The 19,277-nt window shown below is 39.6% G+C and overlaps 1 pseudogene across 1 annotated transcript; it reads right to left on the reverse strand.

The window, feature by feature from the left end:
* Nucleotides 1-340: 340 nt before the first annotated feature.
* Nucleotides 341-14,143, reverse strand: LOC143562767 (GABA transporter 1-like; annotated as a pseudogene). The gene is made up of 7 exons (XR_013140547.1): nt 13,997-14,143; nt 13,272-13,502; nt 12,498-12,595; nt 2,433-2,619; nt 2,217-2,347; nt 1,241-1,477; nt 341-1,033 (listed from the first exon to the last, which is right to left on the reverse strand). The product of XR_013140547.1 is annotated as a GABA transporter 1-like (transcript).
* Nucleotides 14,144-19,277: the final 5,134 nt, after the last annotated feature.

Below are 19,277 nucleotides of genomic sequence, written 5' to 3' on the forward strand. Positions count from 1 at the left end.
TAACTGTTAGGTAGTTTTGGTATGTGAAAATAATAAGAGGAATGTAATAAGTCATCGTGAGAGAATGAAAATATGGATAATATTTGATTGGTATGTGAAATGGAATTGACGATTACAGTAGAAATCTTATTTCATTAAAACCAATCATTATCATTATTTTTTTTATTCCACTTTTCCATTTCTTCTCCTATTCTATTCTATCCTATTCCTAAATTACAAAGTTGTGAAAGAACTGCCTATCAACATCATTTCATATGTTTTATCTTGTCCAAACGAAAGACTCATGCATACAAGGTGTTTAGTGGCCAATACAGTAAATACAATACTACGGAGATTATAATACAATTATGAATTCAAATAATCACAATAAATAATAATTATGACACCTTGGTTATCAACTTAATATGTCTGAAGATGTTGTCTTATTAAAAACATTGCTAGAAAAACCCGAAGGAACAAAACCATGGACTAGGGAATCATAATCCAGCACATATAATTTCTCCTTCACGTTACTTCTACTCGTCTAGATTATATATGTTAGCTCATTAAAAGTTTTACTAAGAAAACACAATGAGATAAAACTTAAAGAAGCGAAATAGAATGTAACATGTATAATACTCATTCAACAATATCCCTTTGAATGATAAAAAGATCATACATTTGCAAACAATTTATAATTTTTGGCATCTAGACTTATCTGTCTTACAGCTGCAACCGCCGCTGTAACTCCGATTACCGAGAATATTACCGCAATGCTCGAGTTTAGCCAAAACAATACCCTACGCCTTGATGGCTTGAATGTAAGATTATAAAACACCACTGGTAAAACAAAATCAAGTGGCAAAAACCCGAATGCTCCGATCATTGCATTAATATCTCCAAGAAATGGTAACATTGCTGCTATTGTTGTTGCTAGTATCACAAATATTGATCTTGAAATCACCCTCGGAATCACATTTCTTGTTGAGAATTCACTTCTTGTTGGGTCAGCAAATGCTCTTTCAAGAACTTCGTTTGTTGGTTGCAAGTAAACCTTTATAAGCAAGTGAAATTACAACAAGAATGTTATTTTAAATCACTTGTTATATAAACTAAGATATTGTTATTAACATTATAACAGTTAGCATACTTACTACTGCAACTGCTGAGAGCTGGAGTATGGTAAGATATTGTTATTTTAAATCACTTGTTATATAAACTAAGATATTGTTATTAACATTATAACAGTTAGCATACTTACTACTGCAACTGCTGAGAGCTGGAGTATGGTAAAGATGTTAATCATCATAATAAACCATCTCGGTACTAGTGGATTACCGTCATGGTCTATAAAATTGCTTAAAATGAGACCAGCGGATTCGGTACCAAAAGCCCAGTACCCTGAAACCGCAACACTAAAGAATGTAACTATGACAACTGTGTAGCAAACACATAACCCCTTAAACATCTTCCCCTTAACCGGTGGTGCAAGCGTTGCCTGCAAACAACCATGAAAATTTGTCTAAACATCTTCCCATTAACCGGTGATAATTGCATGGTTGAATTGTAATTGTTGAAACAGTTGATTTTTAGTGCGAATTAGATGAGCTAAGTAGAATCAGGTTGATTAGTAACTAGTGTTGTAAAAGTCGGCCTCCAAGACCTTGAAAGCGATGATTATTTGGTCCTTGGACCTCCACCTAGCCGACATTTTCCAACTTTACAATATTACTCAGCCACGGTCAAACTCGATCAAAAGTCGGTCTATTCGGCTCCACGACCTTGGAATCCGTGATTACTCGGTCATTGGACCTCCACCTCTAAGGCCTTGTTTAATTTATATTTTATTTTTGCCATTTTTGGAATTTAAGGGCACTATTTTAAGGTTCTTAGTCCTAGTTTGCTTAATTTGTTTAATGTTGTGGTTTGCTTTAATGTTAGATCACTCACCATTGACCATATTATGGTTCTATTTAAAAATTTAACCCGCTGGTTTAGTTTTGACGTGGGTTATGCTTGTTTTGACACAAACACACACACACACACACACACATATATATATAATATCAAATAATTAATTTTAGTTATATTTAACATGTCCGAGTACTACCTAAAAGGGGGTTGGCCGCCTAACGAATTTTATAACATTGTTAGTAACGATCAACACATTACTTTTTTATTTTTGTGGAACAAATGCACTAAGCAGAATTAGATCAAGTTGAGTATTAACAATTTACTTGTATTTCAGGAATGATGCCATTTCCAAAAGTGGTGGCAATAATCGCGATTGCGTTAAAGATTCCAAATATTCTTGTTTCATCATTGTTGCTCAATGAGTAGTTTCTATGGGGTCCTTTTGAAGAATTCCCTAATAAGAAACATATAAAATTTTAAATAAATATATAAAACATTTCTATTTTAACGATAATAACAGTAAATTGTAAATTTTGTACCTATGTATACAGAAGCAGCAGTAGCAGAGGCGCTGTAAAGAAGACACAGGACTAGAGAAATGAGGTTGATGTGGCGGAGGGAATGGAAAGATGGAACTTGTGCCAAAATTAACATTAAACCCCCAAAAATAACGATAAATTCGTATAGTTTCATTGTTCCATTTGGATTCCATAGCACGTATATTGCCTGCATGGAAGAGGTGTTCGTTATTCGAATAGGATTTGAAAAAAATAAATTCAAACCGAATTGAACTTCAATTACGAATTTAAATTCGGTTTTTGAAATTTCAAATCTGATTAGTATATGATCAGAATTTATATTTTGGTTTCCGAATGGTTTCAAAATTGTAAATTTTGAACCAATTCAACCCAAGTATTTGAAATTTAGTTATACACATGACTTAAAAAATACATATGTTTTAACCTGAAGAAACACTAATCGACCCCGGGCAGATTACGGATAATCTGGGGGTTAAATAGATGTTTCCCACGAGGGTTGTATCCGGCAAGATGGTTATTCTTCCGATGACCTGCAAAACAGACACCGTGAGCTCGTCACTGAAAAGGGGGGGTACCTCCTTGTGACCACCCTCCGGCGTGAGAATCAGACTAGATTGCTCTTGAATATAAGTGTATATTAAGAGAAATGTCTAGAGCAGATATCAGATAATATATGGAGATATAAGATGATAAGATAATGTCATACCATTCCAAGGTGTTGGAGTATTTATAGCCGAAGGTAGGTTTCCAAGCAGGTACAGCCGGTTGAATAGTATTCCTGTTCTACCAACTGTGGGCTACGCACGTGCCATGCTGATGGTTGGTGGATAAGCAGCGGCTGATAGTGACCAGGCCGGCTGTGTACTATTCCTTTTCCACCAACTGCAGGCTATGGACGTGCCCCGACAGGGGTTGGTGAGTAGACAGCGGCTGATAGTGACTTTAAGTACTAGAGCGTGCTGCCCGTCGTACTGTTGTCAGTGAGCTGTCGCAGCTTTGGTCAGTTCTTTTGTCCATACCTTGGCAGGTACAGTACAAAAGATCCTCTAGTATCGTACGGACTGGCTCATTTGGGCGGGAGAATTCCCGGCTTTGGGCGGAAGTATTCTCGGCTTGCTCATTCCCTCTTCAGGTGACATTACTGAATTATTTGAGAGTTAGTGCCTTGTGCGTGTAGCCTTGCTGCGCGGGTAGCCTTCCCTGATGGCTAGTATACATAGCTACGGGAACAGGCGGAGTACGTCACCATTGGGAGGCTTTTCCTGCGGGAACAACTTGCGTACTGCGCGTAAGGACGTCGCGTCTCTGAGCATGGTTGGTCATGCGGATCCAGTTGGTCTTTGCGCAGACGTCCCTCAGGAGTCTTGCGAGTTCAACTGCGCAGACGTCTCTTCGAGGTGAGTCTTGCGGATCCAACTGCGCAGACGTCCCTGTTTAAGGTGAGTCTTGCGGGTCCAACCGCGCAGACGTCCCTGTTCAAGGTGAGTCTTGCGGGTCCAACTGGGCTCTGCTGGGACCTACCTCTTCAAGTCCCCCCAGTCCAATGTTCTTCTCATGAATTGTTAATAAGTGAGGTGAACTTTTGGACTTAAGTAAGGGGTTTTGAAAAGGGTTTAGTTTTAAGGTTTTCCATGGGGATTTTTCCCGCTGAAGTCCTAATGTCACGTGCAGAAATTCCCGACTTTTCTGCTTGATCTTTGGGTATGATGCGGGTAGGTCTGTAACCTCCTCGCAAGTCAGGAGCGTTGAGTTCCACTTGTGTAGATTCTCCATGAGGTTTTGGTAGTTTTGAACATAGTGATCAATTATGTTAAACAACCAATTCCATCTTGGAGCTTCAAACAATCTAGTTCTCAACGTTCCCGCTATGCGGGGATGTTATTTCCGTTTCCGCAAACATGGCCCAGAAGATCCTTCTTGGTTTCAATTCCCTGCGGAGTGCTAAGTATGTGAAGGGTTTTGCCTTGACACTGTACCCGCACTCGTCTTATAGTTACTTTACTTCCAAGGTATTCCTGGCGTCAATTCCCTGCTGGTGCCAAGTATGTGAAGGGTTTTGCCTTGACACTGTACCCGCACCCGTCTTATAGTTACATGGTTGCCGAGGTATTCTTGGCTTCAATTCCCTGCAGGTGCTAAGTATGTGAAGGGTTTTGCCTTGACATTGTACCCGCACCTGTCTTATAGTTACTTGGTTGCCAAGGTAAGGTGTATAGTCCCGCTTACTTTTGAATCTTTGTGACTTGCGTTATAAACGTTACATGACTTGCGCATGCATATTTTAGTTTATTTTAGCAATTTTCCCAGTGTTTTGAATAAGTTAACCGTTCGACGCGCGGTTGTCAATAGGTTAGTGTTCAGTTTCCTCTATCATGATTGTGCGGGTAGGACCGTCACTTTCATTTAGTGGGATGACCAATCTTCACCTATAACTGACTTGCGTTGAGGTTTGTCGTTTTTTGTGTTTATGCGGGTTTTGCCACCGTCCACACGCAACGACTTCTTTCCATATTTATGCGGTGAATACCGGCATACCGTCCGGAAAGTTTATAAATGTAAAGCGATCAACACAATGTGATAAAGGAGAATCATTTCCATTAGAAGTGGCCCCAGGCCGTTTCTTTATAAGTTTGGAATTGATCTACATGTAACATTTGCGTAATTGAGCTCCATTCCATGTTCTTGGGATGGGGGTGCCATCGAGCCTTTCGAGCCGGTATGCGCCCTTTCCCAAAACTTCTTTGATAATGTATGGCCCTTCCCAGACGGGGGCCAGCTTTCCTGGGCGTTCTTGGTTCGAAGCCTCGTTGTTACGCAGTATGTAGTCTCCGACATTGAAGTTGCAGAGTTTTACCCGCGTGTTGTAGTACTTTTGCATTTGTCGTTTGTAGTTCTCTTCACGCACTGCGGCTAAGTCTCTGCGTTCTTCGGTTAGCATAAGGTCTAACCGTCTTTCCGCATCATTGTCCTCTGGATGAATCAAGACCCTTGGTGAGGGTAGACCAATTTCGACCGGGACCATGGCTTCAGTGCCATAAGTGAGGCTGAACGGGGTTTCTCCCGTACTTGCCTTTTTCATCGTTCTGTGTGTCCAAAGGACGTGTGGAAGTTCGTCCACCCAGCCGGATCTGTGTTCCAATAGGCTTTTCTTTATGCCGTCGACGATGCTCCTATTTGCTCTTTCCACCTCACCATTACCCTGTGGGTGCGCCACTGAGGTAAAGGTGTGGGTGATTTGAAGTTCATTCAGCCACTGTTGTAGCTTCTTGTCAGCAAAGTTGGTGCCGTTATCGCTCACCAAACTCTGTGGAAGCCCGAAACGACAAATAATAAATTCCCAAATAAAATTTTTGATATGTTTTGCGGTTGTTTGGGCTAAGGGTTTTGCTTCTATCCACTTGGTGAAGTAGTCGATGGCAACCACTAGAAACTGGACGTTCTCTGCTGCTGTGGGAAATGGGCCTGTCACATCGATGGCCCACTTCTGAAATGGCCATGAAGAGGTGACTGGAACAAGTTCATTCTTCGGGCGATGCGTGTTGGGTGCGTAGAGTTGGCAAGACCTACACTTTCTGATGTATGCCAGTGCATCCGTATGCATCCCCGGCCAAAAGTATCCCGCGTTGTTTAGCTTAGCTACAACTGCGCGTGGACCTGCGTGTATCCCACAGATGCCTTCGTGTACTTCCCTTAGGTGGTAGTCGGCATCTTGGTCGCCGACGCATCTGAGGAGTGGACCAAGAAAGTTACGTCTGTAAAGGATGTCATCGATGAGTTGATAGTTTAGTGCTTTACAGCGTAGTTTTCTTGCCTGTTTTTTCGACTCTGGTAGTATACCCGCCGCAAGGTAATTTATTATTGGTGTCATCCACGTTTCCGTGCCGGTCTGGATGACACAGACTTCCTTGTGTGGGACTGATGGTGCTCCCAGGAGTTCAATGCGGATGTCCTTTCCCAAGTGGGTGAAAGCCAATGACGCAAGCTTGCTTAACGCATCCGCAGATTTGTTTTCGCTACGCTTGACGTGTATGACTTTACAATCGTTAAAATCGCGCATGAGGGTTTTTCCTTGAGCGAGGTACAGGGCCATTGTGTCGTTCACGGCCGTGTACGTCCCGTTTATCTGATTGGCTACTAACATGGAATCCACATGGGCTTCCAAGTTCTTTACTCCCATCTTTCGCGCAATCCTCAGCCCGGCCAAGAATGCTTCATACTCCGCTTCGTTATTTGTACTTGGAAAATCCAGTCGAATAGCGTAAGTGTATTCTTGGCCCGCTGGGTTGGTTAGTTTTAACCCTGCGTCTGAGCCCTCGTTGCTGGCTGCTCCATCAGTGTAGAGTCGCCAGACATCATCGATGTCCTGTGCTGGAGAGGGTTGAGCCTCGTCCTGGCACTCTTTCTCCCGCGAGGCGGGGACTTCTGCAATAAAGTCGGCCAAGACCTGGCCTTTTATGGCTGGCCTCGGCTTATACTTTATCGCGTATTCTCCCAATTCTATTGCCCATTTGGCTAGGCGTCCCGACAGTTCGGGTTTGCCTAAAACGTTTGCAAGTTTGAAGTTTGTGAGAATGGTGATTGGGTGACCTTGGAAATATCGTCTTAGCCTGCGTGAAGCCTGTACAAGTGCTAAGACTAATTTTTCCAGGGTAGAGTACCGGGTTTCGACGTCTATTAGGAGGCGGCTAACATAGTAGATTGGCATCTGGATGCCTTTTCGCTCGACTAGCAGGACTGCCCCGGTTGCTCTATCTGTGGCGGAGAGGTATAGGATTAATTCCTCTCCCGCTTCTGGTGCTGTGAGCGTTGGGAGTTCGATCAAACGTGACCGAATTTCCTGAAAAGCTGCTTCCGCTTCTGGTGTCCAGTGGAAGTGCGTTTTCTTTAAACAGTTTCTCAGCGTTGACACGAATGGGAACGACCTATCCGCATGGTTTGCCAAAAAGCGGTTAAGTGCGACTAGGCGTCCATTCAGTGTCTGAGCTTGCTTGATGGTGGTAGGTGATTCCATTTTGATAATGGCTTCGACCTTTTCAGGGTTCGCTCTGAAGCCATCTTTAGTAACAATGACTCCTAAGAACTTCCCTTCTTCCATCCCAAAGGAACACTTGCTCGGGTTGAGCTTCATGTTTATCTTTCTGAGTGTGTTGAATGTTTCTTCGATGTCTTTCAACATCGTTTCTGGGTCAAGGCTTTTGATAACCAGGTCATCCACATAGACTTCCAAGTTCCTCCCAATTTGGGCATGAAACTCTTTGTCCATCAGGCGTTGGTATGTGGACCCGGCATTCTTAAGTCCGAATGACATCATTTGATAACAAAATGGGCCATCGGGCGTCCGAAATGCGGTTTTGTCCTGATCGGCAAGGGCCATGTGGATTTGATGGTACCCTTTATACGCATCAAGGAAGCATTTAAGGCGAAACGGTGCTAGCGAATCTACCTTAAGATCAATTTCGGGTAACGGGTAACAATCTTCGGGGCATGCTTTGTTCAAGTCTTTGAAATCTATGCACATGCGCCATTGTTTGTTAGACTTCGGTACCGTGATGGGATTTGCAACCCATGTTTGATATCTGCTGACGCGTACGATGCCCGCGTCAAGGAGTTCCTTGACTTGGGTTCTACACGCGTTAGCTTGTTCCGCCCACATTACTCTGCGCTTTTGTATGACCGGCGTAAAAGTCGGGTCACACTTGAGCTTATGCTCTGCCTTACTTCGAGGTACCCCAGTCATGTCAGCTGGTTTCCATGCGAAGATGTCAGCGTTTTTCTGTAGTAAGCGTTTGAGTAAGGTGCGCGTAGGATCAGTGACTGTTGGACCAATGGTAACCGCCTGGTCGGGGTATTTGCCATTGAAGGCCCATTCTTCTGGTTCGGTGATGGTCGGTTTAGCCATCTTTGGTTTGGGTGTTGATGAGACAGATGCGATGCTTACCTGGGGAATACCGGTGACCATCGCTACGCCCTCAGCTGTTGGCCATCCCATCATGCCGTGGACTGAAGATACCACGGCATTGAATCTTGCCATCCCGTCTCTCCCGAAGAGAATGTCGTATGTGTGGTGTGGCTTCCTCATTACGACAAAGTCCATGTCTTCTGTGCGGGAGTGTTTCCCGTCTGTGAGAATGACGGGGAAGGATAGGATACCCAGGGGGGTGTTTGTGCTGCCGTCAAACCCTTCCATCGAGGCGTAGACCGTTTCCAGGCGTTCTTTGTCTTCTTCGTCTAGCTTGTCGAAGAACTGCCTGTACATAACTGTTGACGAGGCGCCGTTGTCAACAAGAGTGCGGGAAGTGATGTAGTGCCCCAGCTGGCTTTTGATGACGATAGGGCCTTCTTTGTTGGGTCCTCCTGGCACTCGCGGGAAACGCACCTCAGCTTCCTTCCATGCGCATGGTTCTGTCGTCCGTCTTTTTCTTCCTCTGATGTTACTATGAACCATGTGGATGCTGATGTCAACGGGCTTTCGTCCGTTGCTTTTGTATCGGTTGTCATTCTTCCTTCCATTCTTGATTGATGCCACAAGGTGTGTAAGCTTTCTATCCTTGACAAATGATTCAACAATATCCCTCAAGGATGTACACTTCTCAGTGGTGTGACCCTTTGTCCCGTGGAAGTCACAGTATTTGCTCTGATCCGCGTCAGGTCGGTGCCGGACCGTTGGAGCTTTTGGCCATGGGAGTTTCTCAGTGGCAAATATCTTCGTGACGCTTTTGGTGAGTGGCGTCCACCGGGGGTGTCGGCTTGAAGGGTGCGTGTTATCCCTTCCGCCTACTAAATAGCGAGAGCTGGATGAGGTGTCAAAGTTTACCCTTGACTGCCAAATGCCTAGCTTCATCTTTTTGTTTTGCCGGGCGGTCCGGACGTTGTTTTCTCTAGTCCTCTGCGCGTAGAGGTTTGTACTCTGGGGCGGATCCCCACCCAGTTGCTTCTCTGTTTCGGCAAAGCGCTTGGCCGCCGTCATGATGGCATCCCACGTGGATGGCATGCCATCTTTACCCGTCAACGTGCGGATAAGCTCTGGGTATTCGGCGCCCTGGATGAAAGCGGCGCGAACAAGATCTTCGCTTATAACCGATGTTGGGCATCTGCTTGGCACTCTTCGGCGCGATTGCTTCCGCAATGTCCCTTGCGAATTTGGACGTTCCTGCATTTGCAGCAGTTGGTCTGAAGGTTTTGGAGAAGTCACGTGGGTTTCCCCCCGCGTTCCTTTGTTTGAAGGTTTTTCCAAAATTCCTTGTTGGTTGGAAGTCCGTTTCGTTACGCTTCCCTTTCGCCCTATGGCGAGGGTTTGCGTCACTGTCGGATTCCTCCCGATCATCGTCCGAGGACTCGCACTCATTGCTCATGTTGAGCTGTTGTCGAGTGCTTCCGAATTCGTTAGCTTGTTGGATGGAACGTAATCGTTCGTCCAACTCAGCTTGGAATTCTTTCTGACGTGCTTCCGCCCACGCTTTAACTTGATCAAGTGTTTGGCGGGGGAACCTCGTCTGTCGTCTTCCCGACTGGGTATCAATGAATCCCAGGGGATGATTGTTTACTGCACTTGCCCCGGCTTGGGTAACCGGGGTAGTGTTCGTAAAATTTACTGCACTTGCCCTGGCTTGGGTAACCGGGGTAGTGTTCGTAAATATTGTGTATTCGCCGGTGTTCCCCCCAGTAACTGGGGTTGTGGTTACCGGGGTTTCTTGGTCGCTCGTTGGCCTTGGCAACGGAGTAACCTTAACCATCTTTCCAGAAGTTTTGAAAAAACTGAAAAAATAAGTTCTAGCTTTTATGCACGGATGGCGCCAATGAAGAAGCACTAATCGACCCCGGGCAGATTACGGATAATCTGGGGGTTAAATAGATGTTTCCCACGAGGGTTGTATCCGGCAAGATGGTTATTCTTCCGATGACCTGCAAAACAGACACCATGAGCTCGTCACTGAGAAGGGGGGGGGGTACCTCCTTGTGACTACCCTCTGGCGTGAGAATCAGACAAGATTGCTCTTGAATATAAGTGTATATTAAGAGAAATGTCTAGAGCAGATATCAGATAATATATGGAGATATAAGATGATAAGATAATGTCATACCATTCCAAGGTGTTGGAGTATTTATAGCCGAAGGTAGGTTTCCAAGCAGGAACAGCCGGCTGAATAGTATTCCTGTTCTACCAACTGTGGGCTACGCACGTGCCATGCTGATGGTTGGTGGATAGGCAGCGGCTGATAGTGACTTTAAGTACTAGAGCGTGCTGCCCGTCGTACTGTTGTCAGTGAGCTGTCGCAGCTTTGGTCAGTTCTTTTGTCCATACCTTGGCAGGTACAGTACAAAAGATCCTCCAGTATCGTACGGACTGGCTCATTTGGGCGGGAGAATTCCCGGCTTTGGGCGGGAGTATTCCCGGCTTGCTCATTCCCTCTTCAGGTGACATTACTGAATTATTTGAGAGTTAGTGCCTTGTGCGTGTAGCCTTGCTGCGCGGGTAGCCTTCCCTGATGGCTAGTATCCGTAGCTGCGGGAACAGGCGGAGTACGTCACCATTGGGAGGTTTTTCCTGCCGGAACAGCTTGCGTACTGCGCGTAAGGACGTCGCGTCTCTGAGCATGGTTGGTCCTGCGGATCCAGTTGGTCTTTGCGCAGACGTCCCTCAGGAGTCTTGCGAGTTCAACTGCGCAGACGTCTCTTCGAGGTGAGTCTTGCGGGTCCAACTGCGCAGACGTCCCTGTTTAAGGTGAGTCTTGCGGGTCCAACCGCGCAGACGTCCCTGTTCAAGGTGAGTCTTGCGGGTCCAACTGGGCTCTGCTGGGACCTACCTCTTCAAATCGGTTTTAAATTATATTTGAGTTCACTTTAAAAAAATCAAAAGTCATAAGATAATTGATTAATAATAAGGCATTATTTGATAACCTCTTAATGATTTCATTAATTGAGTACCTATAAACTGGTCAGACGTATAATGTGTTTTGTTACACCTCTTAATGACTTATGGGATCTCTTAATTGCCTCTTAATTAATCAAACATCTTATCGATTCAGGACTAGGGGGTGTTTGGCCTAGCTTTTTTTTAGTAAAGCTTAAAGCTTTTTAGCTTTTTTTTTATAAATAAGCTTAAGTTGTGTTTGGTTTAGCTTTTTTAGCTTATGCTTATAAGCTTATATAAGCTAATTTTGATAAGCTTATTTGAAGACGATTTTTTAGCTTATTTGAAGAAGCTTATTTGTTTAAGGGGGTAAATTACCATTTACTTTCAAATGGTGATGGATTAATAATATTGAAGCAACTTATGACTAAAACAAATTAAAGAATAATGGATTTAACAACTCATTAAGACGTATAATCAACTTGTGGAATATAAGCTATTCCAAACACTTAGAAAGAGCTTATTAAATAACAAAAAATAAGCTATAAGCTAGTTTAAAATATAAGCATAAGCTAGAAAATAAAAGCTAGACCAAACACCCCCTAGATTATCAAACAACCCTTAAAACTGATTTAATTGATCGTTAAACACCCTCACTGCATTGGGTGATTGGAATTTCAGTGAATTACAAGTCTTTATTTATTTTATATGATAATACCATATAAAAACTTAAATAAAACTTTTAAAAAAGATGACTTCATTGTTCTTAACTTTATAAAATACCCTTTTTTTTGTTGGTTCTTTGTAAACTTTAGAACTTAACCGAACGGTCCGAACTTAACCGTACAAATATAAAGCATAGTCACTCAAAGAAAATTTATGCCCAAAATATACCGAATTTCTTGCCTTATTTTTTATTTTGTGTTGTAAAGAGACCGACAGACGTGAAACTAATTTATATTATGAGTACTTACATATTTCACTATATATAGATTGTTAGTTAAACTTTTTTGAACAGCAAAGACCCAAACATCCAGAATCACTCTTTCATTAAAAAAACAGAACATGGTGACTCAATCATCCGAAGAGAATTAGAAACGGGATGTGTTATTCATACACCCTTTATAGGGTGTATATATAGGCATGGTGTGTGTTAAGAGGATGTTTGAATAACCAAAAAGGATGTATGAATAACCGTTGCCTTAGAAACAAACCTTGAGGCATTGACCTCCCAAAAGGATATTACCCACCACTGCACCATATCATACCATAAATTGAATGGGCCCCACATAGTATCTACCCCATCCTGGGCCTGTTTGACCATAGACTTTAAGTTACTATTCAAAGGCTCAAAGCACACAAACACATTTTCGTTTTTTCCTTATCATTAAAGTCAACAAAATACAAATTATTCATAGATTTGAATATGAAATACTTCTAACAAAAAAAACATATATACAAGATAGCCATATGAACCACAAGTTACTACCAAAATTATTAAGATCACAGTATTTATATTAATATCTTATGATACACACACAAAAATAATAATAATAATCAATCCTTAATAAAATCTTTACAAGCATAAGATTTTGTATAAGATTTTTATCTTTATTTTAAATCCTAAGAACTAAATCTTATTAGATTAGATGTTTATGGGCCCATTATCTACCATCAAGATAAGCTCATACTTCATAATGCGTTTTTATTATATTTCCAACTAAAATTCCACAAATCATCATCTCAACTTACTTTTAGAATTTAGAATGCCTATAACAATAGAGAGAAAAACTCATCTTTTTTTGAATTTTATGCTAAATGGTCTATTTTCTTTCTTAGCAATTTAAACTAAGTATATATGGTGTGGTTGGTATCATGGTATGCAAATGAAACATGTTAGGATTTCTAATAGTTTTAAATTATGTTACTAGTAACAAAATTATAGAAGTGTGGTCTAATTATCTCATTAAATGGAAGTAAGATGTTACCTAAGATATCATATGCCATGTCACGAAACCGAAGATGCCTGTGACCCAACTCAGCTTTGTGTTCAAGGACGAGAGAAATAAGGTTATATGAATAGAAAGTCACCACTGCTTCGATCACCAACGACAACACTCCAGCGGTCCATCCTAATGATGCAAATGCAAACGGTAGACTCAACAACGGTGGTGCAACAATAGACGTCGTCAAATGATAGCCACTATGCCACCATGATCCTGCCACATATTGGTTCTTTTAGATTTATCAACTTAATAACATGTGACAATGCCAACCAAATGATAATCATCATATATAACAATGGTTTCAAAAAATATGTTATAAAAGAATGATCATTGTTGTAATACCATATATTGTTTTAATGAAAGCTATAACATATTATTTTAAGGAAATTATATAACTCTACTGACATATAATTAAAAATATATAGTTATATATATAAGTATTTATTGTAAGGACTTTTTCTCCCATATTTTAGGTTGGACCTTTAGATTTTTTCAAATGAATAATTTAATAAAGAAGATCTTGTAAATTCTTTCATGATAATTAATTAGCTAATTAAGATAAGAAAATCATGATCATATTAATTAATTAACACCTTACAAGCCTTAGTTGTTGGTTGGATGGTATGAAAACATGAAAGAACATGGTACTTAAATTTATGAACTTTAACATATGACCCTATCTATAAGTGGAAACATTAATCATGTACCTTTGGATTTGAGGACAAAAAGAGCACCAGCATCAAGTGTTTGTTTGAGATGGTCAGTGGTGGTGGAAAATGCTTCAGCTTCTTTCATGTTTTCTTCTCCAACTGAGCCTATGTGAATTATGTTCATCGCTCTCTCTCTCACACACACACACACACATTTTGATATGAAAATGGAACCCAAAATGATTAGTGTTAATAGCATATACATACACACTAAGTGCCAAACCTCTTCTCTAACTATATATGGCCAACAACTTTTTTTAAAGTTATGTAACTTATGTTTATATTTAATTATTTTTTTTTTAAATTACTAATTAACATTTAATTATTTATATTCTCAAAATCATGTAGGCTGGTTACGGACAATAATAGAAAACAATATCTGCCAGATAGCATTGAACAAGTATAATTTATGTTCACGTATATTTATTTGAAATAAAAATTGTTTTCTAGCTAGTTTTTTTAAATAAAATTGTCTAAATCATTTTTGTAATAAGAATATCTATAATAAAGATATGAATTTATAATCCCGACTAGGCGACGATTAATCACGCTAGTTTACACACTGATTAATTTTGGGTCAATTGACCAATTAATTGGTTAATGGTCAAATTCGGCCAAAGTTATGAATAATTGGACTTATTCTGATAGGCACCTCCTATGTAAACATATCCTAGCCGTTCATGATAAACAGAACAAAAGAAAGGTTGGTACAACTGAGAGACGTTTAGGACTATTCGACCCAGGTGGACCCGCTAAAATGAAAATGGATCCAAATTTGTTTCCATGCAAACTTTAGTTTTAAATTATTGTTTATTGTTTTTCTTTCATGCACCTTGTTTTTATTCTGTTTTACTTTTTTTCCAAACAAAATAGGTTAGTGGGGTTATTAGTTACTGCTTAGAGCATCTACAACAGGGTGTTAAACCCAAGGTTTGGATCTACGTGGCGTACTAAGAACTTGGTTGTTACAAACTTCTTTGTTATTGAACAAAGTCCATGTGCCAAAGTTTGTTCCTGCAAACTAGTGAGGTGGGCAACCTTTCCTCTCTCCATCTCACATATACATATAGATATATTATATACACATATATTATATATTATTTTAATGTGGTTTGTAGCGTTTGTTGTGGTGGAATAAATGAAGGTTTTTCAGAAAAATTTAGAATCTGATGTGGAGTTGATGTGACAGTTTGTACAAGTTTGTTGTTGTAGATGCTCTAAGTAGAGTCATTAGGTTAGTGTGTGATTTGATGAAAAGTTATTGTATAGATTTATCTTTTGGGAGTGAGAGTTAGATTAATATGTGTCTATGCTAGTTCAATCTTGGCAAGTTGAATGGTATTTTTAGACCCGATCCTTTAATCATAGTGGTGTATCTGTATATTCGGTTAAAGATCGCAGCTCGACTGTTTGTTTCGATGGTGAATCAGTATCCGAAACGAGCCGTTGAACTATCTGTTTTATATTCAATTTTAATTCCTACCCGTTATCGTTGATTTTGCTATCACATTCGGCCTTGTCCGACAAGGGCCTAGCCAAAATCAACTGTTTTCGACGAGATTCCGACCAAAATCAGGTGTTTCAAACGAAATTCCAGCCAATTTTCGGTCAAATTGTGTTTGAATATACATAAAATTGAAAATTAAATATAAAAATGTTTGCGTGCATATATAAAACTGAAAATTCATACATTAAAGTTTAATTCAATTAATCTCGGTTAATCATGAATTCATGATTAATCGCTAGTTCTCATCCTACCGTCTGACTGATGACAAACGATTTTTACAACAGTGATACCAAGTGGTGAATAAAAATGTGAGCTTGAATAAAAACAAAGAAACCATGTCGTATCACCTTATAAATAGTGAAGTTACATATATAAAAGATCTATAGTACAAAGAAGATCCCATCCCATGTTGTTTGAGGAAGAAAGTTGTTATTAAAACTGCCTTTAAAATAGTCTTCAGCCTCCCCCAACTGAAGCTTTGAAACTAACTCGTCAATAGATCGAAACCAATTTAACACGTCTTTTATTCGTGTATTCTTTAGAAGATATTTTGTTTGTATATGAAAAATGCTACGTGAATTAAATTCAAATATTATTTAGATGTGACCTTGCTCTTGAAATATTAAAAATGATATTTTGGGATCGAATTTGGTGCACCATATTCACACAAAGAACATTTGTTCTTTGATATAACAACTTCATTAGGTTTCCATGATACTTCATTTTAGGGTTTTAGTCTATATATATCTACGAACCTTTTGTTTTATATAACGCTATATGCTATGGTTTAACTAAAAAGTGTAATAATTATCTCACTTAAACAGTAAACTTTTAACTAACTTATCATTTGACTGTTATGTTGTGGTTTAGCTAGAGATAATTAAATTAAAAAAATGTTGAGTTGAATGAGGTTCCATGGGCCCCACCCTTCTCTCTAACACGCGTTAAGTGGCGGCGCTCAATTTAACCATTGCGGCGCAATGTTCGTTGACGTTAAAGGCCAACGTGGTAGTGGGCATTATAAGCCCATAACAGATGCCGACTAATAATGTCACTTAAATCATATTTAAGTAAATAATTTGCAAATCGAATTTATATATTAAATCCGATTTAATATTTGATATACCTTTTATTTGCCATAATAAATGTTACATGAATTAGATTTGGATACTGATTTCTAGACTCATGTAGATTGTTTTTTACTAGCTACAGTTAAGTACTTTATCTAGCTAAGACTATAAATTAAGATAACGACCATATATGTGATGTGAAATTGTTTGTGGCGATTCAGGATACAACGATAGAGTCAAACTGACTGTTGCTCTTGTGGCTTACAATTTATATGTGAAAGACACGTGCTTATATTGGAGATAAACTTATTGAATGAGTTGTTGGGAGAAACGTGTCCATTTTGTAGAAATCGAATTAATAAAAATACTTGGGATAAGTATATGGAAATTATATCTTTTCACAAAAATTAATCAAAACTCAAAACATTTTTTTATTTTAACTTTTTATAATTGTTCTGAAATCAATTCTACATTTATCATAGTAACTAGAGGTTGCCTTAGATGTATTGCGCCGGTCATATGATTTAAATACACATAAAATATATTATATTATAATAACCTTACTAGCGCACCACATGGCAGGTTAGCAGTCACTAATTTAATCTACACTAAAGTTACTGTAGCATTAGGGATGCTTATATAAATATAAGAGTTTTAGAAAATTCTAGTACATCTTATGGTCGTTTGTTAATCACTTGTTTGCCAATAAATGACATCTAATCTAATTGTGTATAAGATTCTAAGGCCACCCTCCGCTGTGGCTGTTGTGGGAGGATTTTTTTTTTCTTTCCTTGGGGGGGGGGGGGGGGGGGTTGTGAAGAGGGGCGATGTGGGGGTGGAGTGGTGGGCCGGCAACTCTCTCTCTCTCTCGCGCGCACACACACTTATACACATATGCATATACGTGTATATATAATTGGGCAACAAAGGAGCGACAAACCATAGTGAGACGTTTTAGAGAGAGGCTTCGAAGCCCCGTTTCCTATGTGGAGAAGTTATGTTGCCCCTCATAGTGGACAACATAATAGCTTTTTATTCTTTTTTATTTATTATCACAAAACTTGTATCTCATAAACACGAACACATGAATAACATAATTATGAATAACTTACAGATTCAATAGAGTTTTTATGATTAATGTCTACTCTAAATCTCTACCAATATGGTGAGATTATACAAAATTGTGATACATAACAAGATGAAAAATAAGAAAATTGTGACAAAATGCTACAAGTCCAATAATACTCAACAACCCACAATAACTCAACGACAAGTATAAGCAGTCCAAGTCGCAATCCATTCACACCTTTGACCCTTTACTCATCACTTGCAAATTGCTTAGATATGACTCCCGACTAAAGATATATGATACATTAAAACATGCTAAAGATATGTATTTTAAGATATTCATAAGTAAACAAGTTTAAGTAAGAGCTATTAGCATGTTAACAATATGTCGTATATTAGGTCAAACCCATGATTTGACGGATCATCTAATGTTTGTGACAGACCATCTAAAGTATGACTTAGTTGCAAAGACTAAAGGATTTGACGGATATTGAAATCCTTATCAAACTGTTTGCATGTCCATGAGAATCCCGTCAGAGCGTCTTTCACTTCATTCTCAACGAGTACATAGCGAGTGATCCAATTTTTTAATCGGGTCAGGATAGAGTCCAAAGATCTTGAGTGACCGACTCGGCAAATTAATTTAAAAGATTAAAAGGTATAGTTAATTTCTTCATGGTCTTCCAAGTTTGAGATTCCAATTGTGCAAATAAGAATCAACTACGTTACATGATTACTTTTACGATATATGGAGCAAGAAGCCGCCTACTATTTGTGAATGTCGATCTAAACGGTAACTCCGCAACCTATTTTTCACAACAAGACCATATAGTGTTGTGTGTTCATTGTTGACTCGCCAGATCGTCTTGGCCTATAAAAAGGAGCCATGAACATCCATCTGTGTGTAATTATTAATTGTATCAAACAATTATGTAAATTTTTAAAATTAACAAACAATTTAATTTAAAAGCTAGTTGTTTAATATGTTTTTAGAAACTTTGAATAGTTTCATATATATTTTAATCTTCTACCAACTAGTTTTAATAGCTAATAAAAGAAACTTTTCAGCTCATTTGATTTTTGAAAAGTAAAAGCTGTTTGATAAATTTAAGTTTAAAGCTTAAAAAACTTCGAAATAAAGTTTTTATAAACTGCTTTTAATTTTCAAAAAACAAAACAAATAAGCAAATAAGTAGTTATAAAAAGCTCAGCCAAACACCCCTAATTGTTTCAATAATTGATAATATTGACTTAATTATGTATTACTAGTTTTTATCACCCGTATTACAAAACAGGTCGGTTTACATAAAAAAAGTTTACAAAACGAATACTATTCGGACCCGAAATTGACGATGTCACACTACAGCTAACAGCTAACAGCACCAACTTCCAGTCACCGGCTTCCAGCTACTAGCTAGTAGCTTCCAGCTACAGCTACCAGTTAGTTTTACCAAACATATCCTATTTAGATACCAAAAGATTGGTGTTCTCGTGCACCCGAGCCTCTCCTTCCTGCTTTTCTCACCCGACCTCTCTCATCCTTCATTAACTCTTTTTTAAAACTGTGAGTGGACTGGTCCGGGCTTTGGCTCCCAATGGCCACCACTAAAGGCCAACGACGGTGTTCCTAGAA

Source organism: Bidens hawaiensis, unplaced genomic scaffold (genome assembly GCF_021521415.1).
Source record: "Bidens hawaiensis isolate Kalapana, Puna unplaced genomic scaffold, B.hawaiensis_p1.1 tig00021065_1, whole genome shotgun sequence".
NCBI lineage: Eukaryota > Viridiplantae > Streptophyta > Magnoliopsida > Asterales > Asteraceae > Bidens > Bidens hawaiensis.